Source organism: Papio anubis, chromosome 6 (genome assembly GCF_008728515.1).
Source record: "Papio anubis isolate 15944 chromosome 6, Panubis1.0, whole genome shotgun sequence".
In the NCBI taxonomy this organism is placed as follows: domain Eukaryota; kingdom Metazoa; phylum Chordata; class Mammalia; order Primates; family Cercopithecidae; genus Papio; species Papio anubis.
The window spans coordinates 157,463,714-157,489,167 of record NC_044981.1 but is presented as its reverse complement, the minus strand read 5'-3'; positions in this window follow the sequence as shown (position 1 = coordinate 157,489,167).

Genomic DNA, 25,454 nt, shown 5'->3' with positions numbered 1-25,454 from the left:
GGGGCAACCGGGAGAGCAGAAGGAACTTGAAGAAGTCAACGGCAATGGCCGTGGCCTTGACAAGCAGGAGGCTCTGAATGTAATGGTTAGTGGGTTAACCATCATCACACTAAGGCCATTCCTAACCAGCCCCGCGTGAGTTCTGAGCTAATTTCTGAACATACAAATAAGCAAAAAGCACCTCAATGACAATCCCAGGTGCCCCTAGATTGTCCAGTGGTGCGATGCTGGAAGAGACACAGGGATCTTTTTGAAATCTTTGTTATTCTCCTTGGAACCTTTCAATAAAGATAATTAAAGATAATTATGATGAAGCCAGAGATCCCTCATGCTTATCTTTGTGTGTGTGTGTGTGTGTGTGTGTGTGTGTGTGTGAGAGTCGGAGTCTCACTCTGTCGCCAAGGCTGGAGTGCAATGGTGCAATCTCGGCTCACTGCAACCTCCGCCTCTCAGGTTCAAGCGATTCTCCTGCCTCAGCCTCCTGAGTAGCTGGGATTGCAGGTGCCCGCCACCATGCCTGGCTAATGTTTGTATTTGTAGTAGAGATGGGGTTTCACCATGTTGGTCAGGCTGGTCTCGAACTCCCGACATTGTGATCTGCCCACCCTGGCCTCCCAAAGTGCTGGGATTACAGGAGTGAGCCACCGCGCCCGGCCTCTCATGCTTATCTTAAATTGTTATTAGTTGTATGTTCTGATGCTAACAATGTTTTTACGACATAAATATTTTTTAAAAATCAACTTGTATCTCAATCTAACGTGCCTAAGAGCCACGTCTACATTTACGAATCGAGATGAGTCATGGCCATGGCAGTAGCAGCCCTTTGTGTCTGCTGGAAACGGGTTTCTACTTGCTACCCAGCTTCCACATAAGTAGCTGTTAAAAACCACCAACATTGGAGTTGGGTTTCAGTTAGCTGTAGTTTTAGGTTCTGATCATCAATGGCCTTACTGAGATGTTTATATTGGAACAAAAATTGTAGTTCATTGAAATGAATAAACCATGGCAACTTTGAAGCTGCAGAATCTTGCCAATGTGATCAGAAGAATTTTTTTGTTGTTTTTTGAGACAGGGTCTTGTTCTGCTGCCTAGGCTGGAGTGTAGTGGTGTGATCATGGCTCGCGGCAGCCTCGATCTCCCATGCTTAAGAGATCCTCTCACCTCAGCCTCCCGAGTATCTGGGACTATAGGCACGCACCACCATTCCTGGCTAATGTTTATTTTTCGTAGAGAGGAGGTACCACCAAGTTGCCCAGGCTGGTCTTGAACCCCTGGACTCAAGCAATCCTCCTGCCTCAGCCTCCCAAAGTGCTGGGATTCCAGGCATGAGCCAGGCCCAGCTGATCAGACAAATTTGTATTCTGATTTGTGACAAGGTGTGGAGGGCTCTGTGGGCTCCACAGATCTAATGACCCAACACAGAGAATTTTTGTGCCTTCATCAACTACTGAAGAATGACCTTGTGGAAATGTGAAACACGGCCTCAGTCATGGGTATTTTATACTGGTCGAGTGCAAGGAGTTTTGAATTAAAATGTATTCGCTGCAATTCAGAAAGCATAACATGCAGACGTTTTTCCTGCAAATTGTCTCACAGACTTAAGGAAAAGCTTTATATTTTATGGAAAGCGTTTTCTTTGTGATCCTGGATCCACTTATGCAAATAAGGGCCAGTTCCTGAAGCTCTACATTTCATTTTCTCAAACTCAGTCCTATAAAAGAATGAGTAACTGCATCCCTCCTACCTCACTGTGTGTTTTGAGAACTAGTAAGACATGGATGAAGCATCCTGAATTTAGAAAAGCTGTTGTCAAAATGCCTTGTGCAGGTCAAGGTCACTGTTTTTAGGGAGGACAGCTATGTGTACTATGCTACTTTCCAGTTAGCATGGCCAAGGACTCAGTTTCATCTAATGGAAAACCTTCAAACCGTCACAGGTAGCTGAGAGCTTAGAAGATGGAATGACTTCCAGGATGAAAGATATTCACCTTCCACTGCTCTCCCAGACCAACGGTTTACAATTCAGACTCGAAATTCTTTTAGCTTTAAACCTAAATCCACATTTAAGATCAATTAAGACCATTCGTTCTGTCCAGCATTAGTACAGATGGAATCCTGCTGTACACCAGTATAATAATGTCCATGTATTTTAAATCACTATTAACTTCCTCGCTTTTCCTCAGAAAAATAACATAACCTACCACATTCTTTGCTCATTAGACCTGTTTTCCAAAGCTACACCCACCGCTGCAACTCTCTTTTGAATGATGATGAGGTTTGGCTGTGTCCCCACCCAAATCTCACCTTGAATTATAATAATCCCCATGTGTCAAGGGCGGAGCCAGGTGGAGACAATTGAATCATGCGGGCAGTTTCCCCCGTGTTGTTCTTGTGGTAACGAATAAGTCTCACGAGATGGGGTGGTTTTATAAATGAGAGTTCTCCTGCACAGGCTCTCTTGCCTGCTGCCATTTAAGACGTGCCTTTGCTTCTCCTTTGCCTTCTGCCATGATTGTGAAGCTTCCCCAGTCATATGGAACTGTGAGTCTATTAAACCTCTTTCCTTGATAAATTACCCGGTCTTGGGTATGTCTTTACTAGTAGCATGAGAACAGGTTAACACAAGTGACTTCTAAGCTTTCCCCATCTTCGGAAGTCTTGACTCCTAAACTAGAGACAAGTTTTTTTGGCTTTTCTTGCAATTCACACTTAAAGCAGGACTCATCTTTGTATTTGTGGCATACAGTTAAACTTTAAAACGTGTCTTCCTAAATTGCATGGTTTCCTTCTGCTGGTTCCAGGTGAGTGTATCTGGCTGAGGACAAGCAGACCAGATTCATTTGCTGTCTTTTACACTTTTACCTCTTAGGAAAACTATTCTTTGAGACTTTTTATGAACTCCTTCAAAACAAGCTGTCACATATTTCTTCACAGTACTTCAACTTGAAAAAAAAATTGGAGATGCTTTTTGCCGACATGGTTTTCTGACTCAGTTTACCTTGACACAGTGAGGCTCAAGCAAAAGCACAGGTGAGCCCCACGGAGGCCCTCCGCAGACTCTTCCACTCTCACTTGATATTTCTCACACAATGTTCTTCTCGCAGATTGCAAATCACAACAAAATTCCAGGTGACAATGTATTCCCTAATTTCACAGGCCTTTACATATCTTGCTACTACTGAGCTGAGGGACATAGGGAAAGACGAGGTATTCTACTGGTCAACACCCACTTATTGAGCAATAGATGCAACACCCACTTATTGCATCTTGGTCAATGCTGTGAATGATACCAAAGAGGTAGAAGAAGATATTTTTATATCTTATGGCAGTTATGAAGGGTTTTGGTTTAATGTAAGAATAATCATACCACTTGTCTTACTCTGTTCAGGCTGCTATCATAAAATACCATAAATTGGTGGCTTATAAACAACAGAAATGTCATTCTCACAGTTCTGGAGGCTGGGAAGTTCAAGACCAAGGCACTGGCATATTTGGTTTCTGGTGTGGGCTGCTTCCCAGTTCATAACCAGTGCCTTTTTGCTGTGTCCTCACCTGCTAGAAGGGGTGAGGCAACTCCCTGAACCTCTTTTTTTTTTTTTTGAGACTGAGTCTTGCTCTGTCGCCTAGGCAGAAGTGCAGTGGTGTGATCTCAGCTCACTGCAACCTCCACTTCCTGGGTTCAAGTGATTCTCCTGCTTCAGCCTCCCAAGCAGCTAGGACTACAGGCTTGTGCCACCATGCCCAGCTAAATTTTGTATTTTTAGGAGAGACGGGGTGTCATCATTTTGGCCAGGCTGGTCTCAAACTCCTCACCTCAGGTGATCCGCCCGCCTCAGCCTCCCAAAGTTCTGGGATTACAGGTGTGAGCCACCAAGCCCAGTCTAGGCCCCTATTATAAGGGCACAAATCCCATTCATCCAACTACCTTCTGAAAGTTCTACCTTCTCATACCATCACCTAGTGATAAGGTTTTAGCATATGAATTTGGAGGAAAACATAAACATTCAGTTCACTGTACCACTTATGAGTTTTTAAATGATTGGTATATGTAGAGAAACTAGGACTGTGTTTGGCACATATGGAAGCATTCAATAAATGGTAGCTATTACGATTATTAGTATTAATACTTCTCTCCTGGCCAAGATAGTTATCAAATTTTCTTTAATATTGTAGGTGAAGCTATTACCCATTTGAACATCCAAAGCCTCTTTTATAAACAATAGAAAGTATATAATAATAAATGAATATATAACATTCTATTTTATATTTATATTTTATTAATCATTATATTATAGATAGTTGTTATATATTAATAGATTTCTACCATGCATTATATATTTTATTATATATTTATAATGTTTATAATATATAATTATATAATTTTATAATTATATTTTATATTAATATAAATAATATAAATTCTACTTACAATACTGAGAGTAAAAAAAAAGTTTAATGTTGACTAATTGAGGTATAATGTGAGCCACAAATGTAAGCCACATATGAAATTTTTGATTTTCTATAGCCATACTAAAAGTCAGAAGAAATAAGTGAAAGAAATTTTAATAACATATTTTGTTTAATCCAAATAACCAAAATACTATAATTTCCATGTGCAACCAATATAGAAGTTTATTAACAAGGTATTTTATTTTTTCATAGTAGGTCTTCAAGATTCAGGGTATTTTACTCTTACAGCACATCATCATTCCTATGAGCCATGTTTCAAATGCTCAACAGCCAATTGTGGCCACCAGTTCCCGTAATGGGAAGCACAGCTCTAGTGGACTAATTATAACTGATAATCATGATGTAACCTGTTGTGTTTCTTTCTATTGCCATGGTTGCCCAGAAACCCAAAGCTAAATTTGGTGCTGTGTTACCGAATTTTCTCATCTTGAGTTCTTCTAAAATTTTATTTCTCTTCCTTCTAAATGGATTTGAATATTGTTATACATTGCTTTAGAGAAGTAACTTAATAATATCTGTAATGGTAATTGACTTTTGTTAATAATAATGGTACTGATGTACCCATCATTCACTATGTGCCAGGCTCAGTGCCATGTGATTTGCATGTACCACACAGCAAGACAATGGTAGAGTAGGGCCATGGTCTGATTCTAAAGTCCTCATTCTCAACCACTTAACTCTTAGAAGACTTATAGCCATGATCATGAGCACCACTCTGTGCCAGGAGCATCACATGCACTCCATCCTTTAGTCCTTGGAGGAAACCTGCAAGGCAGTTAGATATTATCCCCATTTTACAGGATGGGATCAAGGCCAAGAGGTTAGCTTCCTTAGTTAAGATACAGCTAATAAATATCAGAGCCAACACATGAAGTCCAATACCTTCTGTATCCTCTCTGCTTCATTTATGTAAAATCACCCTCAAAGGATTGAGTTCCTTTTGGAGGTCAAAACACTGCAAAGTTATTCATTTAATAAGTACAGATTTTGAGTTTCTCTTATGAGCCAGCCACTGCCCCCAGTGCTGGGGATACACAGATGGAAAGATGGAAAAAGATTCAGGAGCTCAAATGAAAGTGAAGAAAAAATGCCACAGACATTAATTGGGAATTCTTTACTGGATTTTGCATAGCAGGTGCTAAGCAAATAATCACAAATAAACATATCTAGGTAAGACCAAACGAGTAAAATAAATCAGAAAAAGAAAACAGTTTAAAGCACTTAGAACTCTGAGTGCACCTATGAGAAATGTTAACATACTCTGGTTGCAGCCCTGCTCAGCCTAAGATTCCTGTACGCTCTCTCTAATGTCTATGTGCGTTCCCACGAGTTGTACAAAAGGCACAATGCCGTGAGAGGAGACAGTGCCACGATGTCTATCTCAGCACAAACTGAGACTCAGTGCCATCAGCTAAAGTATTCTGGTGGCTTACAGAGTTCCCGGGATGAGAATTTATAGGTGCTTCCTGTAACATCGTGCAGAGCCTTATAGATGCATTTCCTCAAGTTGGACACACTCATGCTGTTAGCAAACACATGAGCAAAAGATACTCTTATTTGGTGCTATCATTTTAGCTTCCTCTCAAACATCTGGACTTGACACAGACTTGGACAGCAACATATTAGAATCTTTGCCACGTAAAATCATGCTTCCACTCATACAGTATCTTTTAGTCCAGAATCTGAATGTGGTTGTAGGAAGAGAACTTCCTATGATCACAAGGAGCAACAGGAAGGAAAGTACAGAAATGATTCACTAAAAATCGTTGAACAGGAATCAGTGGGGTATTTTTGGCATGCCAACTCCTTATTTTCTATTTCAAGATCAGATCTAATCCTGTAAATAACATAGTTTTAAGCCTAACCTTTAAATGACAGCTCGGCTGGTCATGGTGGCTCCTGACTGTTATTCTAACATTTGGGATGCTGAGGTGGGAGGATTGCTTGAGCCCAAGAGTTCAAGACCAGCCTGGGCAACATAGCAAGCCCTTGTCCCTAAAAATTATTTAAAAAAAAAAAAAAGAAAGAAAGAAAGAAAGCTAGCTGGGCATGGTGGTCTGAAAATCATTTAAAAAAAAAAAATGCTGGGCATAGTGGTCTGCACCTGTAGTCTCAGCCACTGGGGAGGCCAAAACGAGAGAATCACTTGAGCCCAGGAGGTCAAGGCTGCAGTGAGTCATGATTACGCCACTGCACTTTAGCCTGGGCCACAGAGCAAGATCCTGTCTCAGTCAATGACGTCTCATTTTTCATGCTGTAGTGTCCTTAATTATCCTTCCAAAGCTAATAGTTATGAAGGTGTTCCTTGCCATGAAACTTTGACGTGAGCGAATCACAGTTTTCCTGGAGGATTCTGTGATTCCTGTATGTGTATTTAGGACAGTTTTCTGTCCAGACTGTTTTGGCTTCGAGGAACAGAAGCATCCTTGAACCAACTCAGGAAAAACAGTGCTTTTCATAAGGACACAAGAGGAATGGAAGTGGAACCTGACAGAAGGCAGGTCAGGGGCTGATGCTCGGCCTCGTGGAGGCTTGGCCCCTCCTTGCTGTCCCTGCCTTCCCTTGTCTCTCCTGGCCAGCTTCCTCCACCTCATCACAGCCTTATGGACTCACAGTGCATGGCTCAAACTCTCACTCCTAACAGACATCCTTTCAGCTGCTGCCCAGCATTCGCCAGCGCGCTTTCCTAACAGAGATTATGGTTTTGGCCCAGCTGGACTTCCAGTGCGATATATCCCTGGCCAGCTTATGGATTTGTTTATTTCAGGCCAGATGCCTGTCCAGCTGGTTATGGCTTGGGAGGCTGGGGGAAGATGGAGATGATGGAACACCACACCTGTCTGCCCAGCCAGCAGGGATCCTGAGTGGGTAGTTCCCTTACGGGTGTTGTGTGAATGACGTTCTGAGGCTTGCTTTGTCCAGTGCAAACAGAAGTGAAATCACAGGGCATGCTAATCAACCAAGAAACATCTAGGAATTAGGCAGTATGTCTAAAGTAGAGAAGATTTTTAAAAATGAAATGCAGATGGGAGGAAATTAACATGTAGGTACTTGACACTAAGTACAGTGTGGGCATTTTACATGCATTGTTTCATCCAAGCTTCCCAAATGTGCTGCAAAATAAATGCCATGACCCCATTTTCACTGATAGAATGGAGGCTTAGGGACATTACCTATGTCACTATGTGACTCAAAGTCACAGACCCAGTAAGTGGTGGAGCCAATATTTGAACCCATGCATACTTATCCCCAAAATTATTTCCATTAAAAAACACACCAGATAGAGGGCTATTAATATCATTCTAATCTATCTGCTAAAAATTATAAACTAGGAGTATTCCCCTATTCCTTTGCAGAACCCTGGTTATGAATGGGCTTTGCCCATATTAACATGAATGAGAAATAACTCAGAGGTGACTTGAAAGCACTATAAAATCATTAATAATAAATCACTGGACTATAACAATGTGAATACTTATTACTTGGAAAAGGACCAAGCCCTTAAAATAATTCATTTAAATCTACCGTAAGAAGGATTCAGTACAAACAACAGTCCATCTAACAAGTGACTGAGCCAGTCTGCTGTTGTAACTCCTCTTTAAATGTCTTTCAAGCTGAGCCTAAGAAAATAATAGTATTGACTTAATTGCACTTTGATTCAAAAGTGCTCGCACAAGCTTACATCATTATAATGCAAATATCAGTTTAATTAACCATATTAACAAGACGCTGTGTTAAGCACTGCAAGAAATAAAATATTTTAAAAAGTCAGACCTTCTAACCCTTAAAGATCTCTGAACAAAATGAATCTAAAATGTAGCAAAATGCCTAGTGTTGATCTTCTCATGCACACTATAACAAGAACGTATACGGTTTCTTGGGTAGAGATGGATGAAGAAATACTGCTATTCATCTTTTTTTTTTATCCCATTAAAAACTGGCATTGTCAGATTGAAGTATTGTTTTTGGCTAAATAGCTTTACAAGATTAAAAAAGCAAAAGCAGATACAAAATGATCTTTAAAATAAATATCAAAGCTTAAGCATAAGAATATATAACACTTTAGAACTGGCATCATACCATGAATCATCGCATATAGCTATCATCATGTAATTCTACCTTTGCTGTTCCAAATGTCTTTGGCTTTCAGCTTTGAAATGACCAGAGCCTCTGGAGATTTTACAGCTACAGTAACTTCAAGCATAAGAGTTCTTAGCTAAAAGCAACAAAAGTGAATTCTGGCATGTTTAAGTAAAAAGGGAATTTATCTTTTAAAATACTGGCACCAAAAGACACGTACAAGAGTGTTCGTAGTGGCACTATTCATAGGAGTCACACCTGGACCCAAGCCAAATGTCTATTGATGGTAGAATGGATAAATGAATTGTGGTATGTATATCCCTCTAATGGAAAACAGCACCTCAGTCAGAATGAACCAGCTACAATGATGCGAACCAGAAGGAAACTTCTCACCACAAAATACTGAGTCAAAAAAGCCCAACACTGGAGAATACACACTGTATGATTCCACCTCAAAACAGGCAAAACTAGATTATGAGTGAGCCATTTTCTGAGAACTCACAAGAGTGATTACCTTTTGGGATCAGTGTGCACTGATATGGGGTGCGAAGGGGGTTTCTGGGGTCTTGTTTCTCGCTATGAGTCCTAATAAGGATCTGTTTGCTTGGTGAAAATTAGGCTACATTTGTACAATTCGTGCAGCCTTTCATATGCATATTAAAATAAATAATTTGATATAAAGAATAATGCATGGCTTCAGCCTGGCCAGGAGGGCCGGAAAACCAGGTTCAGGGCTTCATGGATAGGAACAAATGCCCACAGGCTGCTGCAGAATTGGTCCAGGGAGGATGCTGGTGCCCTGTTACAGGCCCATCCTGCTAGCCCACGCTGCCCCTAGCCACATCGCAGCACTGCCACTGGGCAGATGCCTCCCACCTGTCTCCTGATTCTACACTTGGCACAGGTGTGTCTGACAGTGGACCAGAGGACACAGCCCTGGGCTAGGGGCTGGGATTTTCAACTTCTATAGCAGGAAACCACAGTGAGACTCACAAGGTAGGAAGGAATGTCTAGGCAGGCAATGGATGGCAAATGCGTCCTAACACATCCGCATGGGACTTTATTCTAGGGTAGACGCACGTTCAGATGACTCCTGGAAATTTCTAACCTGGCTTCAGATACGTGGAACCGCTCGAAAGACGTTGTCCCACATTAGGTCTAGAGACAGGTCGCTGGGTGTGAATCAGATGTAGCAGCCGTGGTGGTTTGGAAGTCAGTTGTTAAAAAGCATACTTGGTTGTAGAGAAAGTCACATTTGGCCCATTTGGATGGTTTGTTAGGACTATTTATTTAAATACATTTTTATTTTAGGATAGTTCTAGATTTATATAACCACTGTGAACTCACAGCGCACAGAGTTCCTGTAACCTCCACACAGTTTACCCGGTTAATAACATCTCAATTAGTATGGTACATTTGTCACAAATAATGAGCCAACACTGATACATTATTATTAACTAAAGTACACAGGGGTCCCCTCACAGGTACCATAGTAGGTTTAATTATCATGTATCCTTAGGTACCTCTTGACTCTAATAGTTTGTCAGGTTTTCCTTGTTTTTTGATGATAGTTTTAAGGAGTAGTGGTCAGGTATTTTGTAGAAAGGACATCAGTTGGAGTTTGTCTGATGTTTTTCTCATGGTTAGACTAAGGTTATGGGTTTTCGGAAGGAAGACCACAGAGGTGAAGGGCCCTCCTCATCACATCCTATCAAGGGCATGTATCACTGTTGGCATTCACCTTGACCACCTGCCTGACAGTGTTTGTAGGTTTCTCACTGTAAAGTTACTCTTTTCTCTCTTTGGTACACTTTGGAAGGAAATTACTATACAATGAGCAGCCTGCATTTGCAGAGAGGAGAGTTATGCCTCAACTCCTTGAGGCAGCGTGTATCTACCTAAGTTATTTGGAATTTGTGAGCAAGTGAGCTTTAGGACCATTTTTTATTATCTTCTACAATGTGGAGAGTATTGTATCCCAAATAACCAGTCAATCTGATACAATGTTTCTTTTTTTTTTTAAGCATTCCAGTTATGTAGTTTATAGTTATTTCTAAAATAATTGATGAATTTAGAAAAGACCAGAGTAAGTTGTTTTTCTGTGGTATTTTGAATCCACCAGGCCTTGTAATCCTAAACTCCAAACATAGCTATACAACGGTGTATTTGATGTTAAGGGATGGGAAACATGTATTTAGCAAGTACTGAAGAGGGGTTTCAATTATATCAACACTTTACATGTTTCAGACATTTTGACAGTTGACTTTTATGAAAGTTTCTCAATTTGTAGACCTTTAATTATGACAACATGAACACAGTCTTTACCAGAATGAATACTACTAGAGAGAAATGAATGTACATGACTGTTTTTTGATGGGGAAGGGGGAATAGGTTACTTTTAAAAGACTGATAGGTTTATAATCTGTTTATCATCCCAGCTTCCAGCTTCTTCTCTATTTGAAATCTGGGCTTATTGCTGTGCTACAAAAAAATTTCTGTGCAGGGTTCACTGTCTATACAAAATACTTCACCATTTTTATATATTTTGCATTTATATGTAAAAGTTTACTAACATCTATTTCTGAACAAATTTCAGTTTTTGCACTTTAAACTGTTCATGTTCCTCTTCTTGAAGTACATTCAAATTGAGACACATCATACCATAAACATATTGTATCTGGATTTTCTCTGTCATGTTCCTGAGTGATAAGAGCAGGCGTTTTTAAACCTGGGTAGTGTGGCTCTGCAGACCCCATCCTCAGAGCTGGGGCAGACCAAGGGAGAGAGTCTTAGGGCCTGAGGATAGAAAGGGCCAGAGGTGAGGAATGGAGAAGCAAAAGTACAGTTGAGAGAGCAATAAAGATTCCAACCTCTGAGTCAAGAGTAATAGGAACTAAAAGGAGGGTCAGGATAGTCAACAGAGACAGGATGAAAACCAGGCGACAGTAAGCATGAAGACACCAGCCAAGCCTCAAAGAATGAATGTGTGTTGGAACGTCCTTCCTCTTCTTTTGGGCATCCTACGAGCCACTGACTTGACTGAGATGCCAGGGGAAACAGATGCCCTGTGCTTGGGTAAAAATGAATTCTTTCAGTCACAAACCTCTACCCACTGCAGTTAACTCTACTGATAACAGCAGGCAGGCACCCCCAGGGCACCACAAAATAAGCATGAATTTGTGGAGTGTAATCGGCATCCTAGATATGAGAGAATTCTTAGGAAAGACTGAAAAGAAGGTTAATAAAGTCTTTTGGCCGTTTTCCAGTCCTGACTTGTAAAATCAACACAGCTGAATTTTCAAACAAGAGCTCCCATTCTTCTGCACACTACCGTCTCTGAGGACTAACCTTTGATATTTCAGGCTTGGCTGGAAATTAGTTAATTGCTAGGCCTACTCACATTACTTGGAACAAAAAAGTGTTTTGGAAATAATGTTAGAAAATACCTTTAGGGTAGTGCATAGAACTGTTGGGTTTTAAAGATGCATTTAGTGTGCATTTAATGAATGGCAGTTTGACGTGAGTTGGAATTCACTGGTTTCAAGGGAGGCATAATGACAGTCTTGCTCTTTTGAAAAATAGACTCCTAGCATTCAGTCATGATAATGAAGGAAGTTAGAAGATGATGAGTAGATGAATGTGTGTTTGGAAACTATTAGGTTTAAAAGGAGAAAGTTAAGTTCAAGCTTCAGTATACTTAGGTATCCCAATAAAAGTTTGAATCTAGGCTGTTAGAACCAACTGTGTCTCTGGGTCCCAACAAGGGTTTAATATACATGTAATGACGAGCTATCACACAGATTTTTAGCACAGCATTTATCATGGGTTGTAAGATGCAAGTATTTCTGCTTAGCATTTTAAACAGGCTTGGAACATACATAAGGCACAGATAATTGGGTAATACAGAAGCCAACTTTATACTGCCCTGTAAACACTCTCAAATGTCACCAGGGCAAATTTTCCTGGCAGAAGCATCTGCGAAAAAGTCTGGCCCTTACGGACTCCTCCGGCCCCACCGTCACCATCTGCCTCTGTGGGAACAATGAAGCTCCCTGTGGGGGAGGGTGGCAAAGAAGGAAGGCTTTTTGTTCAACGAATACAAGACTGATAAGGCAAATTTTCCTATCCAAAAAGAGTATGAGGAGTTGGAGAAGAGGTCTTAAAAAGTCCCTTCTTCTTCCTCATTCTAAATCAGCAGACACTTCAAGATTTTCACAATCACTGTCAGGTTGGCGACATTGTCTTTCTACGTTGTCTACTTTTTCACTCTCCAGTGATTCATCAAGACCCAATGGGAAAGCAGCAGTGAGCACCGAGAAGCTGAAGCACAGAAATGGTATGTAATGGTATGACTTGAGCAGATCATAACAGAAAGCAGTTAGAGTAGCTGAATGAACTGCTTTCTGGGAATGGCTCTAGGATATGGGTTCTTGTGTCGGTTAGAATCACAGTCCCAAGTCAATGGAAACTACTGGTGTACAATTCATTTGGCAAACTGAGAAGCTACTAATCGGGCCTTGTGCTAGCTGGATAGGAAGGTGTAGTGGAAGCGGCTATCAAGGAGAAGACGACGAAGGTTCTGCCTTCAAGAATATAAGACCAAAAGCTAATGAAATGGAAAAATAAGTAGAATACACATCTCTCTTTTAATCACAAGACATTTGGGGTATTAATAAGTGACAAAGCATCCAGAAAGGGGTCACCAGGATGACAAGGAGATGAGAAACCACATCATAGAAAGAATGAACAATCAAAAGAACAGGGGTTTGTCTTTCTGAAAATCAGAATACTACCAAGGACTCAGGATTTGTATGTGCATGGCAACAGGTATGGGGAAGGGCAATATCATTGCTATTCTGGAATATTTAAAACACATATGAAAAAAACACACAATATTTGAAAAACATTACTCTGTGTTCTCGGGGCTAATAAGACAGCAAATGGCAGGAAGCAGGGGAGTGATGCTCCCAAACCACTCCATTGGCTTCTCTGCCTTCCCCAGGCCCCTGCAATTAGGTAGGGCCATGTGACTAGCTCTGGCCCTTGGGCTATGGGTAGAAATAAGGGGTTTCACTTCCAGACAAGGCTTAGAAGAGATGTGAGCTGTTGATGACTGCAGTACAGATTGTGATATGCTGACTGATTCCCCAACAAAACGCACACTATTAGAACTGTTCAAATAGGTCACTTACTATTTATGTTGCCTTGCTCTGGAATTGTTCAGTGAGAGGCTGAATTTGGAATACGTCATAGAAATTCCTGGCCGATGTGAGTAAATTTGGTTACTTCTAGGGAAAAAAGGCAGTTTAGGGTGTTACCTTTAGCTATACACAGAAATAAATAACTTTTTTTTTTTTTTTTTTTTTTTGAGACGGAGTCTCACTCTGTCGCCCAGGCTGGAGTGCAGTGGCGCGATCTCGGCTCACTGCAAGCTCCGCCTCCAGAGTTCACGCCATTCTCCTGCCTCAGCCTCCTGAGTAGCTGGGACTACAGGTGCCCACCACCTCGCCCGGCTAATTTTTTGTATTTTTAGTAGAGATGGGGTTTCACCGTGGTCTCAATCTCCTGACCTTGTGATCCGCCTGCCTCGGCCTCCCAAAGTGCTGGGATTACAGGCGTGAGCCACCGCGCCCGGCGAAATAAATAACTTTTAAAACAGTTAAGAGAAATTTTGAGTTATAGTTTATAAATATGTAGATGTATATTACTTTCACATGGCAAAGAATTTTCTAAAATTAAAAGAAAAATATTGATAAATGTGACTACATAAGATCTTAAAACTTTATAGATTATATAATGCCATTATAAAATCAATGTGAATAAGTGGGGCAATACTTACCCCAAATATGGCGTAACATCAATACCCTTACTGCATAAATGGCTTTGCCAGATAACCAAGAAGAATACAAAACTCCAACAGAAAAATTGATGAAAGACATGAACAAAAGCCATATCTTCGTAATCCATAATAGACTCATGAAAAAAGGCAGACATCACGGACAAACTCTTCCTACTCTACTATCCAAAAAATTGAAAAATGACTGATACGCAGTGTCGGGGTAGCCACAGTAGACAAGCATTCCTTTTTCACAATGTGGGTAGCAGCAAAAATTAGTATAGTCTTTCTGGGGGAAATTTTCTAATATATTTTCATTTTTGACCATGTAACTCCAGGCCTAGGAGCTTATATTGAAGAATCAAATGATGCATCTGATGATTTGAATATAAGCATTATTTTTGATCCTAAAAATTAACACAAACACCCAACAATCAGAGGATACCAAATAAGTAATAGCACTCCAACTCCAATTTTAATTACCACTACAGGGTAATTAAAAGCCATGTTTGGGAATTATATTTAGTGACATGGAAAATGCTTCACCAAGTAACGCCAAATTAAGAAATAAATACATATGCCTATATATAGTGTGTGTGTCAGCACACAAGGTATGATTCTAATTTATAAAAAAAATCCAAAAATATTAAAAGACTTGTTTCTACTGTGTTTTAAAATTCTCTATGCACTTCTGGTTTTTCAAATTTTCAATGAAAATATTGCTTTCATAATCAGAAATACACATTTTAACACAATTGATGGTATCAGAGCCAACACAGAGTGGTAAGACCTTCATTTTGGGTGAGTGTGTATATTCACACAAACTTTCTCAAAAGCAATTTGGTGATAGGTAGCAAGTGCTCTAAACGTTTGCACCCTTGACTCCCTTTGATTTCCATCACTTCTAGCTAGCTATCCTATACAACCAACTTCCAGTGAGCGCTTGGAAGTGATTATCAATACTATATATAATAGTAAACATTTGGGAACCTAGATCCAGCGGAAGAGGAATAATGAAATAAATTACTGCATATCATGGTAGAGGATATGCAGTCCAGTCACTAAAAATAATGTGTGTGTAGTTCTTTCAATGACCTAGGGATATATGATGCTTATAAAAGAAGGTTCCACATGCCCAAAATATACATACATAACATGGTCTCAAATATATAAGAAAAAATGCATTAAAATGCCTCTGGAGGATGGGATTATGAGCAATTTTTCTGTTTCTGTATATTTCTATAAATAATTTTTTTTTTTTTTTTTGAGACAGAGTTTCACTCTTGTTGCCCAGGCTGGAGTGCAATGGTGGGATCTCTGCTCACAGCAACCTCCACCTCCCAGGTTCAAATGATTCTCCTGCCTCACCCTCCCTAGTAGCTGGGATTACAGGCATGGGCCACCATGCCCGGCTAATTTTGTATTTTTTTAGTAGAGATGGGGTTTCTCCATGTTGGTCAGGCTGGTCTCCAACTCCCGACCTCAGGTGATCTGCCCACCTTGGCCTCCCAAAGTGCTGGGATTATAGGTGTGAGCCACTGTGCCTGGCCAGCTCTATAAATAAAAAAATTTTAAAGTTATAACCTAAAAATAAAAATCCAAGCTCCCCCTTGGATTTTTTATTGTTAAAAATATTTCTTTCCAATATAGAAAACAATTTATTTATCTTGCCAATATAAAAAAGAATATTAAAGTCTGAGACTTTAATTTTTACCAATAAAGCCTGAGACTTTAATCTTGTTTATATATATATGTATATATATACATTTATATGTGTGTGTGTTTGTGTATATACATATATATATGTGAGAAAGAATGGGTGGTTAGCTCACCAAAGCTACCTCCATCCACATTGCTAGAAGGACAGTCACATCTCGGACCTCAGATGCTTGACTTATCAGCACCATATGACAGACAGAGGTCACCCCACCCCCTACTTTCTTCCCTGGCCTTCCAGACACCATCTCTCCCCAGCTCTCCTCCTGCCATGGGTCATACCTTGTGAGCTTCCTGTGCTGGTTCCTTCCTTCCCCTAACCAGCAAATGCTACAGTCCTACCACATTGCAACCTCTGGCTGCTGCCTTGTTTACACCACTTTTGAGATGATTTCTTCTACTTTCGTGGGTTTAAGCAGCCTCTATACTCTAAACACTGATGAATCCTGATATCAGATGAGGCCCTGGGCTCCTACCAGCATCTTACCAGCATGCCTGTGAGGCATCTCCCCTTTGATATCTAATAAACTTCATATGCCCCAAGCTTAATTCCTGCTTTGGCCTACACTCCTTGAAGAAACAATCAGACAAACAAAACGCACAAAATCCTGCTCCACCTGCAATCTCTCTTTTTGGTTCATGGCAACCTCATTCTTCGATTTGCTCCAGCCAAAAACTTGGTTTGTCATTAAAATCTCTTACTTCTCTGAATGCCATGTCCAATCTTTCAGCAAAATCTTCCAGTTCTACCTGCAAGATATAGCCAGAGTCGAACCACTTCTCAACACCCCATGGCCACAGGCCTGGTCTCAGCTGCCAATACCTCCCGGCTGCACCTGTTGCAAGCTGCTCTCCCTGGTTCCCTTTGGCTCCCTCCTGTCTGGGTGACCTCAGCCAGATGATTCTGATAACAGGTAGGTCAGATCGTGTCACTCCCCTTCTGAAAACCCTTAGTGCCTCCCGTCTGATCTCACTCACAGTAAAAATCCAACCTTATGATGGCCTAGAGAGGCAGGCAAGCCCTGATCCTCTGCGTGCTCTCTGAGCACCTCTCCCGACTCTCTCCCACCTACCCACTGAGCTCCAGCCTCTTTGGCCTTCGTGTTGTGCTTCAGGCATCCAGGCGTGGTCCTGCCTCAGGGCCCTTGCCCTTACCGCATCGGCACTGCAACGTGCTTCAGTCTCCTCCCAAATGTCATCTTCTCAGCAAGGCTTTACTTGATTTCTCTCTGTCAAATGCCAGTCCCCAGCACATCTGCAGCCCGTCACTCTGTGTACCTGGCATGTTGCATATTTACTTGTATTTGCTTCTTGTTCCTTTCCCCTCCCCTAGAACGTATGTTCCATGAGAACAGAGACATTACTTTCTTCTCAGTGCCTAGAGCAGCACCTGGCAGAAAACAGGGAGTCAAATATTTGTTGCAGAAATGGGCACTCACTTGAAGTTCAGGACACCCCGTGGCCACAGGCACGTCGTTTGGAGCCTGTTGCTGAGAGTATCTGTAGCTGCCTTGTCTCCTTCACAGGACTACTGTGGGACAATGATACATGGAAAAGACTCGAAGACACCTAAAGCCCACAGATGCAAAATGCGAGCCGCACCAAGTCTACAGAAGGAAGCAATTGCTTTATCCTGGGCCAGGAGAGAGGATCTGGTCCTGGACTCAGTGTTCCTTCCCAGCTGCAGGATGGTGCCTAGCTTCGATGTCCTCACTACGCAGTCTCTAAAAGACTCCTCAGGGTGTGGCAGGCAAAGGGCTCCCTGTAGGAAACAGGAATTTGTTTGGTTGGTTGCTTGTTTGTTTGCTCTCTAGATGTCTTAAGTTGTTGGGACTGCTGAGGACAGATCCAAAGAATGTCATCAAGCTTATTTAGGTAGTAGTCATCGAGGTGGGCCAGGCACTTCACGTACATTATCTCTAATCCTCCCAACAATAGCAGCTATTGTTACGCATATTTGACTGAGACAAAAACTGAGAGTGGTCAAATGCCCTGACCAAGCCCTAAGTCTGGGCTTTCTTACTACTATCTCTTATGGCTCCCCAGGTTTAGGAAATTCTTGGACCAGCGCAAAGAAAAAGAAAGAAAGAATGTTCTCTCTAGTTATTTATTTTGAGATTGCTTTGTCACCCAGGCTGGAGTGCAGTGGCACAATCACGGCTCACTGCAACCTCCGCCTCCCAGGCTCAAGTGATCCTCACACCTCGGCCTCCTGAGTAGCTGGGCCCACAGGCACACACCATCATGCCTGGCTAATTTTTTGTATTTTTGGTAGAGACAGGGTTTTGCCATGTTGCCCAGTCTGGTCTTGAACTCCTGAGCTCAGGCGATCCACCCATCTCGGCCTCCCAAAGTGCTGGGATTAGTGGTGTGAGCCACCGTGCTTGGCTTACAAAAACTAGTTTTCAAAATACACACATTAATGGACTTTACCCTTCTTGTAGTTTTAAACTATACAGAAAATTAAAATTTGCTTCTGTTTAGATTACACGTGAAAAACACCCAAGGAACTCATGCACTTGCTCATTTAAAAACTGTTTTGGATTTCTTTTCTGTACTGGAACCAGGCTAGGCACTGCAGACATAGCAGCCATCCAAATAGGAAACAATTCTGTCTTCATTTAGTTTACTTTCTAGTGACGAGGACAATAAACATAAGCAAATACATGATAGTGTATTAGAAGGAGGTAAACCCCAAAAACAGAGCAGGGAAAGAGGAGGAGGGAGTGGGGGGGGGACTGCAGTTTTACACAGAGTGGTCATAGCAGGCCTCCTGGGAAGGTGAAAGTTGAGGGAAGTCTTCAAAGAGACGAGGGGAATGGCCATGTGGGTAGGTAGGGAAGGGCATTCCAGGTGGAGGGAGCAGCCAGTGCCTGTATGTTTATTTTTATTTTTATTTCACTTTAAGTTCTGGGATAGATGTGCAGAACGTACAGGTTTGTTACATAGGTAAACATGTGCCATGGTGGTTTGCTGTACCTATCAACCTGTCACATAGGTATCAAGCCCTGAATGCATTAGCTATTTCTCCTGGTGTTCTCCCTTCTCTTGTTCCCCACTGACAGGCCCCAGTGTGTGATGTTCCCCTCCCTGTATCCATGGGTTCTCATTGTTTAGCTCCCGCTTAGGAGTGAGAACATTCGGTGTTTGGTTTTCTGTTCCTGTGTTAGTGTGCTGAGGATGATGGTTTCCAGCTTCATCCATGTTCCTGCAAAGGACACGATCTCATTCCCTTTTAGGGCTGCTTAATATTCCATGGTGTATACGTACCACATTTTCTTTATCCAGTCTATCACTGATGGGCATTTGGGTTGGTTCCATGTCTTTGCTATAGTGAAGAGTGCTGCAATAAACATACGTGTGCATATATCTTTGTAATACAATGATTTATAACCCTTTGGGTATATACTCAGTAATGGGATTGCTGGGTCAAAAAGGTGAGTGCAATTGTAGGAACTCTGGATTCCACTCTCAAGGAAATGGAGGGCTGTTGGAGTGTTCTGAATAGAGGAGTTAAGTTTCAAAATGTATTTAGGTCTTAAAGGAATCAGTAAGGATGCTGTACTAAAAGCAAGGGTGGAATTAAGGGATTAAGGGGCTAGTGAGGAGACCCTATGGTCATCAAGGTGAAGAAGTAGCCATGACTTGGGTCAGGGTCAGGGGAAGTAGTTATTCTGATATAATAATGCATAGGATTAGCACACAGGCAAGTTAAGAGACTGCCCTATAAAATACACTTTTCACTTTTAAAAAAGAGCAAAACAAATTCCTTTAACCATCTCGCCTAGTAGGATTTGATTCACAGAAATGTAATCTGTACACATTATTTCATAACACATTTTCCATGTAAGCAAGTTATACCCATAGTTTTCATCAGAAAGTTATTATCAAAAAAATGTAAAACAAGAGTTTCTCGTTTGTTCGAAACCTAGCAAGAATATTGCATATTTTCTTTTCTACTTACATTTTCGACACTGAAATGTTCCTAGGAAATCACAATAAAAGGAACTATGGAAAAAATATGTCAAAGGTTCCTGCCAGAGTTAAATACATGCATCCATGAGGAAAGGAACTACTGTCTGTGGAATGTCTTGAGAGCTCAAGGAATCTGCCTTCAAAGTTCCTTTGGACAAAGACGCCTCTGAGCTTGCATTCTTTTCTCTGGGGGTATAAATGATGCTTTGCAAAAAGGGGAAACCATTTAGAAGCAGAATCAATGCAAAGCTTTTTAGGGATGGACAGGCACTGGCAACAAAAGAGAGCTTGCAGCACACAGTGAGTGGCTTTGGGGAGAACGCAGGCACTCACGGAGCACACGATGGATGCTGATGTCTTCTTTGGACCCGCTTCCTACCTTGTTCAACCACTGGGGTCATAAGACAATGGAGAGGCACACAGAAAACTGCAAATGCCACTCTTGAATGGATTTATTTATTAATTTTTATTTTTTTGACCTTTGCTCTTGTTTCCCATGCTGGAGTTTCACTCTTGTTGCTGGAGTGCAATGGCGCAATCTTGGCTCCCTGAAACATCCAGAATCAAGCGATTCTCCTGCTTCAGCCTCCTGAATAGCTGGGATTACAGGCACCCACTATTATGCCCGGTTAATTTTTTGTATTTTTAGCAGAGATGGGGTTTCACTATGTTGGCCAGGCTGGTCTCGAACTCCTGACCTCAGGTGATCCACCTACCTCAGCCTCCCAAAGTGCTGGGATTACAGGCGTGAGTCAACACGCCTGAACTTGAATAGATTTATTTCTTATTTATTTCTTATTTCTTATTTCCCAAATGTTGGGAAACAGTTTAATGGCAATGATACTCAAAGTCTGGGCTTTCTGTTTTTCTAACTTTTTGTTTTTTCGTTTTTTGTTTTTTGTTTTTAACTCAATAAAGTGCTTAATGTTTTCTTAGTCCCCTTTGTGCTGCTATAATAGAATACCCAAGACTGGGTAATTTACAAAGAGCAGGAATTTCTTTCTTTTTGTTTTTTGAGATGGAGTCTCTTTATTAAATAACTCCAGCAGGGCTGTCATAAAAACATTGCAAAAAACTAACTGAAAATGTATGGCTGATTCTTAATTATGATCTGAAATGGAACATAGTCCTTTCATTCCTATTTATTGATGCCTACCTGTGCCAGGCAATCTGCTGACTCTGGCAATGAACAATGAAGAAGGCAAACACCATTCTTATCGTCAGTTAGCTTACAGACTAGTGAGGAAGACAGACAAGAAATTAAAATGAAGTGCTACAATGTTCTTGTGGGGACAGTATGGCTCATTATGGGAGCAAGACAAAGATGTAAAGAGTGTGTGTGTGTGTGTGTGTGTGTGTGTGTGGGCTGGCAAGTGGAGGGAAAGCCTCCCCCATCATCTGCCCTCAAAATGGACCCTGTTCCCTGCTCCCATCTTTCTAGCTGTCAGTCTTCTGAGCTCGAGCGCTTCGGTCACTCTTGGCTTCTCTTGCTCCTTCACCCTTCATATCTCATCACTCAACAAGTTCTGCTGATCTGAAGGTTGTCATTTCTGGAGACCGTCTCCCCTTCCACTCCTAATCCATCTAGTTCACTCCTCACCTTGACTACTAGAAGAGTCTCCCAGCTTTTCTCCGGGGTCTAGTCCTGCTCTCTTCAGTTCTGTCCTCTACACATTGATCTACCTAAAATGCACCTCTGACCACGTGACTCCCCTGCTTTAAAACTTTTGATGGGCTGCCTATGGGCTAAAGATGAAGTCCAAGTTGATTAAAGCCCCAAAGCCTCCATGCGCCAGGCCCGCCTACCTTTCCAACTCCCCTGCTTGCCCCTCCTTATCTCTCACTCCGTGCGCCAACAGGGCTAAACTACTGATAGGTCCTCTGGTGCACCATGCTCTTTAGTGCATTTGCTGCTGTGTCCCATGGGCCTGTCCCCGCTGCCAGTACCACCTGCTTCCCACACGTGTCTTCCCCCTGCTTGGCTGGCCACATGCTGGTGCTCATCCCCTTTGACTCAATTCAGGCGTCTTCGCTTAGGAAGCCTTCCCTGCCCGCCCCACCCAGACCAAGCTTCTCTGTGTTCTCAGAAAACCCTGTGCACACACTAACATTTGCATATTCTAAACGCTATTATATTCATTTCTCTATGGCTCAGTTTCCCTCCTTAGCTTTTTTTTTCCTTCTTAGTTTTTGACCTCCTGGAGGACAGGGATTACCTCCTTCATCTTTGCATGCCTCACCCCTGGCACGGTCCTGACAGAGAACAGGAGGTCAGGACACATTTGTTTAATGAAAGAATGGCTGTTGCAGATATTACATGTGGTTACTTCTCATCTCAAATGAGTGTGATATTAGCATATGAGCCAGTAAAATAATGGGGCTTTGGTTTCCCAAAAGAGGACTCCCAAAGAGGAATCATTGTTTTAAGACTCCTGAAAGTTGCTGATTTCAATGAGGTAGGTAATAATATATACATTTGTCTATGTTTAAAAAACACAGTGGTTCCCAAGGTTTCATTACAAAGGAACTATAAAATCAATGTATACTCTGTTGAATCATTTTAAGTGCTAAAATATAGCACAACACCAGGCCTGAGTCATCATTTAACTTGTTTCTGGAGTAGTTGGAGGTAAACAAACTGGTAGGAGACTGGCACCTAGGCTGGTTCCGTGAATGACACACTGCCTGCTCATACCATCATTCAAAATAGGAGATTACCAAAACAACACGCTTAACTTCAGATACCCCAGGCATTTGCTCCTTTCTCGTAAGTAGGTGTGCCTATCTTTAAAAGCAGTTATTTTTGCAACCACTCTAGGGAAATTTAAAGAGGTCTTTGGAAGGAGAGAGATCCCAGGAAGTGTTTGGCCAGCAAGCAGAGGCCAGCTAGATTTTAAATGATTGCCAAAGAAAGCAAACTACCTACACATAATCTACAAAGTTTGTAAATGAAAATTGACCGCACTCCTCTAACCATATGTAATTTGAACTTCAAATTACAAACTATACAATCACTATAAAGAAGTCTGTATTTTTTTTTTTTTTTTTTTTTTGAGAGGGGCAGGGAAAATAAGCATTTTATCATGAAAAGTACCGTAGATACCACTTCTCCTAATAAAACATGCTTAGTTTTAGCACAGTGACTATTTGGAGATTTTTACAGTGTACTTCAGTCGTCTTTATTTATAATATGGGTATGGGGTAAAATATCAAACCACAACACATTATATACATCCATGGGAACCTTTCCTCTCTGCCCAGAGCTATTTCTGCCTTCCTTCTTAAGCCTAAACTTAAAAAGTGATCTTGTCAAACCGCGATGAATTGTTACCTGAATGGCAAAGAACTTGCTAACTGGAGGTAAATTCAGTCTTCTTTGAGTATTCTTTTATGTAACAAATTGAATATACTCTTTGTACTTCTGTACCCTCGAAGAAAGGGGAATGTTTAGCAAAACAGTTGGAGTATTCCCAAGAAAGCTTGAACACATTTTCTAAAACATTTTTGAAATGAAACATTGCTCTTAACCTAAAAAAAATGAAACAGTATAGTTTGGCACAGCACTCATCTAAAAATAGGTCTTTGGTGAATAAGCTTTCTGCCCATAACACTGAGGCTGTGTGTTGTGCACTTGTGTGCACATGCCCAGAGGTGCCTGCGTGTTGTACCATGTAGTTGGAAAATAGTAACTTTAGCTAAAAAACAAACAAACAAAAAAACCCAAAAAAACAAAACAGATTTTAAAAGAGGCCTTTGGTGTAATTCCTTAGCAAAAACTAAAACCTAAATGTTTGTTGAAATGCTTTCAAGAAATTGTACACATAGGAAATCATGGTTTTGTTTCCTAAATGCAAAACCTCAAAATATATGTGAGATATAATCCAGAAAAATGAGTCTGGCCTTTTATATCTAAAGTAAAAAAATTTAAAAACGTTTTACAAAACCTAAATATGTGACTTCTTTTAATGACTGATTATCTTGTGCTATGCTGGCTCTAACTGGATTTCTGGCTCTTCCCTGGCTGTTTTGTTTCTATCTACCTAGGGTTTTACTCTGTAGTGGGATGGTCCTTTTGCTTTGAGGAAATTAGGGGGTGGAGAGGAAAGGAACTCAGGCAAATATATGTTGTAGTAGTGGTATGAGGTGTGTGAAGATGTATTTTCAGTATAATTTTAGCTATAATGGGCTTATGTGTTAATTACTTTTCTTGGTCATCAAATTATGAAAAGAAATCCTTTATGTAATTTTATTACTATTTTTCTTTCAAAGGAAATATGAAAATAAACTAACAGGCAAAAAAATGATTAACGGAGGGCTATGGATATACCATTATAGGTTTAACAATAGTGTAAATTGAAACTCTACTCAAGTGCCTCACAAAAAAACTAGACTGTGATTATCTGTAAATGTGCCTTTCCACTTTAATTAGTCCTGAATCTGCGAGTCTACATTCTTCTTGAAATTAAGATACCATTGAATAATAATGTAACTGGCCCTAAGCCTATCATCAAAAGCAATTGTAAAAGTATTTCCTAGAGTTCACTAATTATATTCCCAATCTAGCAAACATACAAATTTGTACTTATTTGCTCCATAGCTTCTAGGCAATAGCCATTGAAATCATTAAGGTAAAAATTGAGGATAGGTGGCACCCAGTGGCTCCTGCCTGTAATCCCAGCACTTTGAGAGGCCCAGGCTGGCAGATTGCTTGAGCTCAGGAGTTCAAGACCGGCCTGGGCAACACGACAAAACCCCATCTTTACAAAAAATACAAAAAACTAGGTGGGCATGGAGGTGGGCAGCTGTGGTCCCAGCTACTTGGGAGGCTGAGGCAGGAGGATTGCTTGAGCCTAAAAGGTGGAGGCTGCAGTGAGCCATGACAGCACCACAGCACTCCAGCCTGGGTGACAGCACAAGACCCTGTCTCAAAAAAACCCCAAACCAAAACCAAAACAAAATGAAAACCTGAGGATATTCTGAGTTTTTACAATGTCTAGATTCCTAACAACAAATAAGGCATAGGTTACTCTGAGGTAGTTTCCACGTGTGATATTGAGTTCTCTCTCTGTTTGACTAGAAAAAACTTTTGGTGATGCGAGGGGAAATGGTTTCATTAAAAATGTGAATGAAAAATAAAAATATCCTGTTGTTTGATCTGTATCATTCGTTTCCTAGAAATGCTGGTAAATATGTTTATCTTTCTTCTGGGCATTGGCACATTGACATAGTTACAAGTAATCTTTGATCTGTAGATGCATAAAAGATAACATAGTCTGAACATAAACTAGTCAAATAAAATTCTTCTTTTGCTTTGGAAAATACATTTCTGAGAAATCCAATAGATTACATACATATAGTTGTTCTTTCTTTTCTTTTGT